At 37.4% G+C, this 10,977-nt stretch overlaps 1 long non-coding RNA gene across 1 annotated transcript; it reads left to right on the plus strand.

Annotated features, from left to right (window-relative positions):
• The first annotated feature begins 520 nt into the window (after nucleotides 1–520).
• Nucleotides 521–7,452, plus strand: LOC148872572 (uncharacterized). The gene is made up of 3 exons (XR_016106588.1): nucleotides 521–1,012; nucleotides 1,119–1,355; nucleotides 6,277–7,452. It is a non-coding gene; the product is annotated as an uncharacterized LOC148872572 (long non-coding RNA).
• Nucleotides 7,453–10,977: the final 3,525 nt, after the last annotated feature.

The raw sequence follows: 10,977 nt of genomic DNA on the forward strand, positions 1-10,977 counted from the left end.
ATCTATAATCCATCGCACACATGTAATGAATTCATACCTGGGATAAGTCATGATGAACTTCGGGTAGTGCAAATTTGCGATAAAGCTAAAACATGCACGGATTTGCAATGAACCCCGAATATGCATGGATTTGCGATGAACCCCGAATATACATGGAATTGTGATGAACCTGACACCATTATAGAGGTGCAGAATCACAATAGACTGGGAATAAATGCCTGTTATATGTGCATCTTTAAATTACATATATAAATTTAATGATGATGTCACGCATGCTACGTCAATATAATAGGATCGCATACGAAAAGAATTCGGATAAGATAATTTTCTAATAATGAACCTAGACAAACAAAAGAAAATATCTCATTTCCTATGAAAAAAGATCATCTTTAATAAATAAAATTTTCTTGATAACCTTAACTTTATGTCTATAAAAAGGAGAGGGCAATTGTTACTCCGGCGAAAATAATTTTGACTTGGATTTTATTAAAAAGGTGACAAGGCCCTCTCCTTCTTCTCTATTCCTCACATCCTCTCTTTCGCCTCACCTTCTCCGCATTAACCACCTGCTAACAACCATAACCTCCCCAGTGGTAAAAGTGTTAGAATCTCTGGTTATGCCTCTGTTCTTCGGGGAAGAAGAAGGCATTAAAACGACATTTCAAATTCAGTCATCGGATTTGAGATCCCCGATTTCATATAAAATATCGAGCGGCTTTGCATCGATAAGAAGAGGCGCTATTCACTGAGTTTTTCTCCTTCGACCGAACGCAGTAACGAGGATTCACGGCAGCAGAACACCGCCCCACTACTAAAACTCTCCCCAGCGCCACTACAGTTCTCTTTTGCACCCTCTCTCCGTCTTTCCCTCTCTTCTCATTCCCTGTTCGTCCTTTTTTCTTGCCACCTAAGTCACAGTTCACCAGTGTTCACCGTTCGAACAGAGCAAATTGTTGCAACTACCGAAGGTTCATCAGTAGGGAAAACTTACAATCGGAAGTTCATTTTGCCTGTACGAATCATTTGATCGTGCTTCAATGAAGCTCTTGCTTCTTGAAGACATGCAATTGTAAATCTATTTTGTCTGAGATTTCTCCTGTTTCCTTCTTCCTTACTAGTCGAACAGGACCGAACGCATCTTGCTCGATGTGAAGCAAACCAGTTCGTAATGGATCGTTTCAGGCCACAATTCGATTTTGGTTCAGAAGGCATTGGATTCGCACCATGTGTTATCATAGTTAAAGCTGGAGAGGGTGGAAATGGCGAGCACAACAGTTGATAAAGACACACAGGCCGGAGCAAAAGAGGAGGTTGTTTCGGTAGAATTACCAGCACCTCCGGGTTGGAAGAAAAAGGTCTTTCTCTCGTTTTCTCTCTACTGTTACAAGGCTTTGCAACTTCAGTTCTGCTCGAATTACTTTGTTCTTGTGCTTTAATTTGTGTTTCAATACTATATTATCTATGCGTCTTTTGACTTCTTTAACTTTTCGGTGTTTTTGTTGTAGAACTTGCGCCAAGTAGTTGTAATTTCTAGTTAGGGCATATCGCATAATTCTTTTCTTGTTTATTTTTCCCTTATAGAACTTTTGCTCCTCATTTTTTTTTGTGTTTCCGGATTTTTCTGGTTATTTTGATTAAATGTATTATGGAAATACTCGAATGGTAATTGTTTGGTCGTTAGGGTTTCTGCAATTGTCTCAACTTTCTGGGAGGAAGTTGGATCTCTGTGAAACTTTGTTGTCTTCTTTTTTCCGGCTAATTATCTCCTCTGTTTGAAATGTGAATGTGGTGAAGAATTGGGAGAATTATGGTTTCTGGAGTTAGTCTTAGAGTCAAATTTACTATGTCGAAGGGAATTAATTATAGTTTCTGAAGTGATCAATTCTTAGTTTCTTTTCTATTTTCTTGGTTATGCGCATATTCCACCCTCCTGGTACAAATTTCTTGAATTAGGATGGCTATGATTGTCATATTATATAAAATGGTTCAACTTTAGTTTCTCTAGTTGCAAGCCTTCTTTTCCTTTTGACATTTGCTACTTATTTTATGATCCTAACAACAATGGTCTTGCTTTAGCTTTTCAGTTCATCTACTTCAATTTTTTGTAGTTCTGGTGCTGAGTTATTATGTGAATTTTGCTTATTTTTTTGTGTGGTTTTAGAGTATATTACACACCTTTGGCCTTCATTTAAGGGATGCTTGTTTATGTCTTTGATTGTTATAATTGTGTTGCTTACTTATATCATATTGGCTATCCGGGGATCTACTGCATAAGTGATACAAAAATGGGGTTTATGTAATTATTTTTGTTTTGTTGGTTTTCTTTAGGGTTGTCTAAATGTGATTGTGTGGGTACATCTTTGAGATCAATTTCTATCAATCTAATTTTGTTGATAATATTGTTTCGTTGTTTCAGTTCCTTCCCCCAGGCTAATTTGTGTTAGGATGGTATGCAAAAATGTGTGTAGACATGTCACATGTATCTTCAGAAAATAAAATGTTTGATTATGCCCTTTAGCAACCGAAGTGGAAACTGTATTTTTAGTGGACTGGATTCCTGGATCTGTATACCCGTATGGGAAACATTAAAAAATAAAGTGGACAACTTTGCAAGTGACTTCCCCTCTGGAGGTATACCTGTGTTCTCCTTGAAATTGCACTGCCACTTTATTGGTAATATGGTTCAATTTTCGACACTCAACATTTGATTAGTTCATGTGAATTAGTTTCCAATAATTCACTTGGCATTGATGCATTTTGGAGTGGGAAAATTTTGGCAATAAGGTAAAAGCAACCTTTAGCCAACACAGCACTACCACCATGATGAACCCTCAAGAAAATTGATTAAAAACTTACTTTTGATGGTCTGATGGCTTGATTTGCAATTTCTTTCAAATTTGTCAATATTTTCCATAAAATTCCCCTTTTAAGTTTGTATTGAAATATCTATCAAAGAGATCTTCGGAGTTACATAATTTCAATTCAACAATATATACATGTGATATTTTCTGCTAAAATGTTCCATATGTTAATAATTTGGGATGTATCATAGAAAAATTAATAACAGAGCTGAGGATTTACATTAGAATATTACTGAATTGTGTAGAGATGAGAGCTATTTTGAGCAATACTACAATTTTATGGATATTATATTTTATTTTGATATATCCTATTATTGGTCATTATTAACGAGTACTTTGTAATGTAAGACTTCCATACTCGTCAATATTTTAGATTTTAATATGTTCTTAACATTTTATAGAGTTATATAGAAAAAGTTTAACCATCCTTAATACCTTCTCCCCAAACTGAAAAGTTCTGCACCTTGGAGAAATTTTCTACAAAACTAAACTTTTGTAAGGATTGGGATTTCTCTCGAAAGTGGACTTTTGCACCTTTCTTGGTAGGTAGTTGAGGAAGCCTAAGGTTTGGGAGGGTTGACTTTAGTTGAGCACCCAAAGGGAAGGCATTCAAAAATTTGCTTCTTGGGTTAGAAATTTGATATTTGCTTCCTAGAAAACACGCTTAAGAATGTCTTATGAAATATAAAAGGTTGATGGTTGGTGCTTGTATTGGATGTTTTAGAGAAATTTGAATATCAAAGCTATCAAATGGTAGGAACCCAAAGAAATTTCGCCTCAGTATTTTATGAAGAATACAATGGGTATTAATAGGGTAACAGGTGTGTCTTGAACAAACATCAGAGAAACAAATCTAGGTTTAATAGTGTTCAATATATTGATATAATTTAAACATGCACAAATGAAGGTCGTTTACATTAGATTTGACCCCAGAAGACTTGTCCCTTGTTTTACCAATGAGTTGACCAAGTAATTAGCTGATCTATACACCCACTTGAAGGTCGTTTGCAATTATCCAGTCATACACTTTAATTCCTTTATGATGCTCCTAATCTTCCATGGCCCTTTTTGCCATAATGTCTACATTAACTTTTGCTATCATTTTGTATTACTCTTCTTTATTGGAGGTTGATGTTTTGAAATATCAGTGTTTTGTTATTTTAAAAGGTAATAGTTGTTAGATAAGGATCTTATACTACAAGAGCAATTTTTTAATTCTTACAGGTCAACTTTGGCTGGCTTATTGCTTCTCACTAAAGTTTAGTATATTGAACTACTCCTAAGGTAGTAGTAGCTCACCAGATTCCATAGCAAAAGGCTTCCTTGAAGGTTTGTTTTAAGCATGGTTTTCAAAACCGGACCGGACCAGAAAAATCGGGAACCAGTTACCTGATCGTTTCCGTTTTTCCCCAAAACCGTCGATCTTGGTCAGCAAACTGCTGAACCGGCCGATTAACCATTCAAACCGTTTGAACGGTTTTGACCATTTTTCAGCTTTTTAATTTTTTTTTATTTTTTTGTCAGAATGGGCCAGCCGTTCGGATCGAACAGTCAGACCATTCAAACCGATAATCGGACCCCTGACCGGTTCGGTTTTAAAAACCATGGTTTTACCTGCAGGATGAGGTCAAAGTTAAAGTCAACCGTTTAACCAGTTTGTTCCACATATTGGCTCACCACAGCCTATGGAGCTTAGGATTTAAATTTAATGTTGATTAAGCCAGTAGTTCGTGAGTTAAGGTCAATGCTTTGTTGAATTTAGAATTGGATAGTTTCTTAATTCTAGTAACTTTCTAATTCGTAGAGTTAGAAGGTCAATAAAAGTCTGTTAAGCTTGAGTCCATAGATTTTGTATCTTTTATTTTAGTGCCTTACTTTTATTAGGATTAGGATTATATATATTGCACCAATATACTCATTCTGTTCAGAGTTTACTGCTTTAGTAATGAGAAGCTTCTTTTTTCCTCAATAGCATATTGCTATTGTGTGGTTGTTCTACTCTTTTCTGCTTCATTTCTTGAAGACTTGATTACAAATACATATGTATCTATTTACATGGCATAAGGTCCAAACATCCAATTGAGGTATTATGAAGTTGATAAAATTAAGCATTGTTTAGGGGATGTTGTATTTTTTAAATGTTCAATAATGGCATTAATTCAAAATTCAGATCCAGATCCACTAGTGAATTAAGTTGAGTTTAGATCTTTGATGGTCCATTACTTTTAGAAAGGCAAATCCCTGGAGTGTTGAAGAATAAATAGTAAATCTTATTGACCAGTTTCAAGTATCCATTGGCAAGAAGTAGTTACAGTGGAAATTGTTTCCGGGTTAAAGGTGAACTTAGCAAAAAGTGAAATGACAGCAGTTGGGGAAGTTTCTAACATCCAGAATTTAGCTGATCTATTGGGCTGCAAAGTAGGACTTCTGCCCACAAGCTACTTGGGGACTGCCTTTCGGTGCCAAGTGCACATCAAAATCCATTTGGAACCCATTTTTGGAGAGAATGGATAAAAAACTGGCCACATGGAAGGCTAGGTATCTTTCCAAGGAGGGGAGGTAATTCTGATAAGGAGTGTTCTAGCCAGCCTGGCTACCTATTTTTTGTCTCTTTATCCAATCCCTTTGGAGGTGGTGAAGGCATTAGAATAAAAGATGAGAGATTTTCTGTGAATCGGTTGGAAAGACTCACATTAGTATCATCTATTGAAGTAGGGGCAAATATGTAAACCCCACTCAAAAGGGGGCTTGGGGATAAGAGATCTAAAATCCTTCATCAGATTGGACTGGACCTAGCCATTTGTAATGGACTCATACTGGACTAGGTTTGGTTGGACCAACATCCGGTCCATTGACAGCCCTAGACCCATTTATAATTGGATTGGTTTTGGATATAAATAATCTGATCCAATTTGACAGGGCATAGTTGAATATATTTGCTAATATGTATAGTAGATAAAGATTTACTAACACGATAGCGTCCATTCTTTGGGTGTTTTGTTTTGGAGGACACTTTTATTTAACCTTATTAAGGATATCTTTCTTTTACCATATTTGAAATGGATCTAATATATTAGATGCGTAACCAAATTGAACTTTAACATTACCCATTTCTAATCACTAGCTCTAGTTCTCTATTTAAATGTTTGAATTCATATGCCCACTAATGACCTAGCTGAACTGTGTTTTTTAGTTGGGTCAAAGCACGCTATTTGAAAACGGTATTTTAGGTTAAACAGCTAATTTTTAAAGCACGTTTTTATTACAAGACATTATTCCATCAAGGTTTTTCCATTTGAATAGTTATTTCCAGAAAACACGCTTTCAATGCCATTTTCAAAGATATGTAAAATATGTTCTCATCTAGCTTCGAAATTTTATCGTTGCTACTAAGAAAACATGGTTTTTCTTTCAGGTAAAAAAAGGTTATGATGCTGCATGCTCCATGCGAAGGCTTTGTTCTGACAGGTGCAATCTCACATACCCTGGTCTGTTAGGATGCTGCATGCTCTATGTGAAAGCCCTGTTCTGGTAGGTGTGCTCTCACATACCTTGGTCCGCTAGGATGTCATATGCTCCATGCGAAGGCCTTGTTCTGACAGATGCGCTCTCACATGCATTGGTCCGTCAGGATGCCACATGCTCCATGCGAAGGCCCTGTTCCGATAGGTGTGATCTTACATACCCTGGTTCGTTAGGATGCCGCATGCTCCATGCGAAAGTCCTATTCTGGCAGGTGCACTCTCACATACCCTAGTTTGCCAAGATGTCGCATGTTCCATGCGAAAGCCTTGTTCTGGCAGTTGTGATTTCACATACCTTGGTCCACTAGGATGCCACATGCTCCATGCGAAGGTCTTGCTTTGGTAGGTGTGATCTCACATACCCTGGTCCGCTAGGATGTCGCATGCTTCATGAGAAGGCCTTGTTTCGACTTGTGTGCTCTCACATACCCTAGTTCGCTAGGATGCTGCACCCTGTTCCGGCAGGTGCAATCTCACATACTTGGTCCGTTAGGATGCCGCATGCTCCATGCGAAGGCCCTGTTCCGGTAAGTGCACTCTCACATACCCTGGTCCGCCTTGGATGCCGCATGTTTCATGCGAAGGCCTTATTTCGACAGGTGCACTCTTACATACCTTGGTCCGCCTAGGATGCCGCATGCTCCATGCGAAGGCCCTATTTCGACAGGTGCGCTACTACATACCCTGGTCCACCCAGGATGTCGCGTGTTCTATGCGAAGGCCCTAGCAACCCTATGAAGGCCTTGACAACCCCAAGCGCACTTAGATTCTCCGGCAACCTCGAAAAGGCCTTGGCAACCCCTACGCATGCTCATATCACCTAACAACCTCAAGCTTGCGCTTAGATTCCCTAGCAACCCCAAGAAGGCCTTAGCAACCCAGGTGCACTCACACATTCCCTGACAACCCTAAGGAGGCTTTGGCAACATTAAGTATAATCTTTCTCCAACCTATAAATGCAAATTCTTTACCTACTTGTAAATGCAACGGTATAAGTAAGAACAAAGTCAAGCCATCTCACGTATATATATGATGCTTTGTTAAGAGCAAACGTCTTATTCTTACTATTGATATCTTACTTGCGCTAAAAAAGCTTAACTAGTTTTCTCAAGCAACGACCAAAACCTTATCGGAAAGGTAACTGGGTTCTAAAGCTCATAATTAACCCTTAGGGCTAGTTCACCCATGAAGGGCCTCACCTTCTTAAGGCACGATAACCCTCGATCCTTGTGCGGGTAGCAAAAGTGCATTTCCCTACAAAGTAATTCAATCTTCCCTTTCTATGAGTATGCTAATTATCTACTTATTTACATGACATTATTTGGGATGACTCTTTCGCACCTGATGGTATCTTAGATGTTGGAATGACACTATTTGTTTTTCTCTAACGATCTATGATAAAGTTCACTAAGCCTGTGCTAATACTTGATTGCGATTGAGTCCAATGGGTGCTTGACTCTAAAATACTTGAATTTTTGATGGGAAATCCCTTCCAATATCAGTGGACACTTCCAACTTTCTTTCTTCTCAAAGACGTTTAATACTTGTGCTAACCCTCCAAACTAAGAGGCACACAATTTCCTTTTTCTATAGAAGTTCACAATTAAAGGTTGATTATACTTGCAATGGTACTCGATTGTGATTAACCTCTAGAATAAGTACGAAAAGTACTTATTTGTGACAGACTGTACAAAATGACCAATTTTAAATGATTTGATTACCATTCGACATTTGCATTGATACAAGTTGCGATAAAAATTCACAGACCACGTGACTTCCAATCCGTATTACACAACTTTGATTTAGACTATTTCTTACAAGCTAATATGCGATAAAGTTTTATTACAAAATCGAGAACTCTTGACGAATAATGGAGTTCTCTTAGAAGTTGTTGCAAATGCTCTCTCATATGGAGCTCTAATGGAAAAGCTTTCCTCTACGTTTAAGTTCGCTATGCGTCAAGAACCCGAACATAATATGCCAAAGCTGATAGCCCATTGTTACTTCGATAAAGGCACTAGCGCAAAATAAATCAAAGCACTTGCACATTGGCATAAGACAAAAATTTCATTATTCTTTTTATAAATATGATTCACAAAAGGAGTAACTATGGGTGTCCATATAGAAGTTCAATCCTTCTTCATATCAATTATATTTTCTAAAGCCTTGTTCATGTTCCGAAGTCCATCAAATCCTTTGCCTTTGCTTTGTATCTGACCACCACCTTTTGTTGGCGACCACACTCCTTCATGAGGACTTCCAACTTCTTAGTAGCTTTTGAGAAATTGGCCTTTACCACTTTTAAGGCGAATGTCACACACCTAGCAAACCACACTCAAGTGTTTCTCGATAGAAGACATTCTATCAAAATATAAGGGGGTTGAACATTAAAGTAGCCAATTATTCATTTTCACTTATCTCTTGATACAAATGACTTTCATTAAGAAACAGAGGGGGGGGGGGTTAAATTAAAGAGAAGTATTGAGTTATACTTTACAAAATGCCCCTATTATGTTTCTGTCACTTACACTTTCAAAAAACTTCGATGACCCAGAAAGCAAGTACGAATCAACATGACACCTTGTCAAAAAGACAAGGGGGCTGAATCATAATGAAAACTCTCGATTCCCATCTAAGAACATTACTAAGTCGAATACCACAATGCTTATTGACATGTTCATACTTGTCAAGGCAGGGAGCTACCAAACATACCCAAATAAATTTTTTTCCACATGCAAAGCTTGTAAAGCATCTCATCAAGAATTGGAACGATCACTAAACCCAATAAGAAAACGTTGTGCCACAATATATACAAAATGGTTATTCATTGCCCCATCGTGAAACCCCGAAGCAAATACGATGATAAAAAAATGCTTATAAGCATGGGGGGCTAATGTAGGTACATAATGGTCGTTAAGACCATCAAAGTACTGAGGGTGTCAAACCAATGTTACATGGATGCCTGCAATGAATCCATAATCCATCGCACGTTTGCGATTGCGCTGAACTCGTACCCGAGATAGGTCGTGATGAACTTCGGCTAGTGCGAATCTGTGATAAATCTAAGAATGCACGGATTTGTGATGAACCCCGAACATGCATGGATTTGCGATGGGTCCTAAACATGCGTGGAGTTGCGATGAACCTGACATCATTATAGAACTGTTCACAATAGACCGGGAATAAATGCCAGTTACACGTGCACCTTTAAATTGCGCATGTGAGTTTAATGAAAGTATGCCCGCCAAACAATGACATCACCCACGGTACGTCAGTATAATAGGGTCACAAACAGAGAGAATTCAAAAGGGATAAGATTATCTAATAATGAACTTTTAATATAATCAAACAAAAGGAAAGATCTCATTTCCTAATAAAAAATATTATCTTTCCTAATAGGAAATAATTTCTTTCTTAATAACCTTAACTTTTTTCTATAAAAGGGAGAGTGCAATTCTTCCCAGGGGAGAACAATAATTTTGACATGGGGTTTCTCACAAAGGGGGCAACTCCATCATCTCTTCCTCACGTCTTCTCTCTTTCCTTATCACCTTCTCTAGACTTACTGAGACTAGACCATCTGCGAACCGCCATAACCTCTAAGTGGTAAAAACACACAATATCAATTCCAATGGTTTACCACTTCTAATGCTTTATTAGTTGTAGTATTTTATCAGGCCTAATACTTTATTAGTTTTAAATCTTCATTATTTCTAATGATTTATTAGTTATAATGAGATATCAACCCTAATGAATTATCAATCATAGTGCTGCTGTATCAATTGTACGGATTTATCAATTATGTTGCTTTATCAGTTCTATTGTTTGATGGGTTATCTTGCTTTACCGACTCTACTGATTTATCACTTTGAATGGAGCTTCATTATTTCCAATGAATTGTTAGTTATTATGATTATATCAGTCCTAATGAGTTATCAATCCTAATGCTGTATCAGTTATAGTATTTAATCAGTCCTCTTGCTTGATCATTTCTAGTGTTTAATCAGATCTAACGCTTTAACAGCTCTACTAATTTATCATCTCTAATGACGTATCAGTTTTTCTGCTTTATCGAGTAATGGGTTTATTATTTGTCATATTTGTTGTTTATATATATGCTTATCAATGATTCGTGGGTTTATATGTATATCAGTTGGGATGCTTTTTCCCCGGTATGTTGTATTGCTGTGATTGTTGTGGGAGAGAGAGGGAGAGGGTGAAGGAGATGGATAGCGGGAGGAAATAAAGATAGTGACAAACAGGTGGTCTTTTTATGTGAAAGCTCATAATGTTTTTTTGATTGTCAATCTTTGAGACGATCTTTCAAAAAAAGACTTGTCAAATGGCATTTTTAAGCTGTCTTTTGAACTATGGACAAAATCAATTCTTTACAATCACTAGTGATCGGTTGGTTTTAGATGACCAATTTTCCAATCTGATCATGGTTTCGTTGGCCAAAGAGCCTGAAATTGAAGAGTCTGAATTTGCTCCTCACACCAATCTCACAATGCATCCCGATGTACATTGAGAATATCTTCTATACTTTGCATTGTTATTCATAGATCGCAATACACGGAGGGATGGGACTGTAA

This window comes from Nelumbo lutea, chromosome 2 (assembly GCF_056320005.1).
Source record: "Nelumbo lutea isolate HS-2025 chromosome 2, American lotus-T2T, whole genome shotgun sequence".
NCBI classification, from domain to species: Eukaryota; Viridiplantae; Streptophyta; class Magnoliopsida; order Proteales; family Nelumbonaceae; genus Nelumbo; species Nelumbo lutea.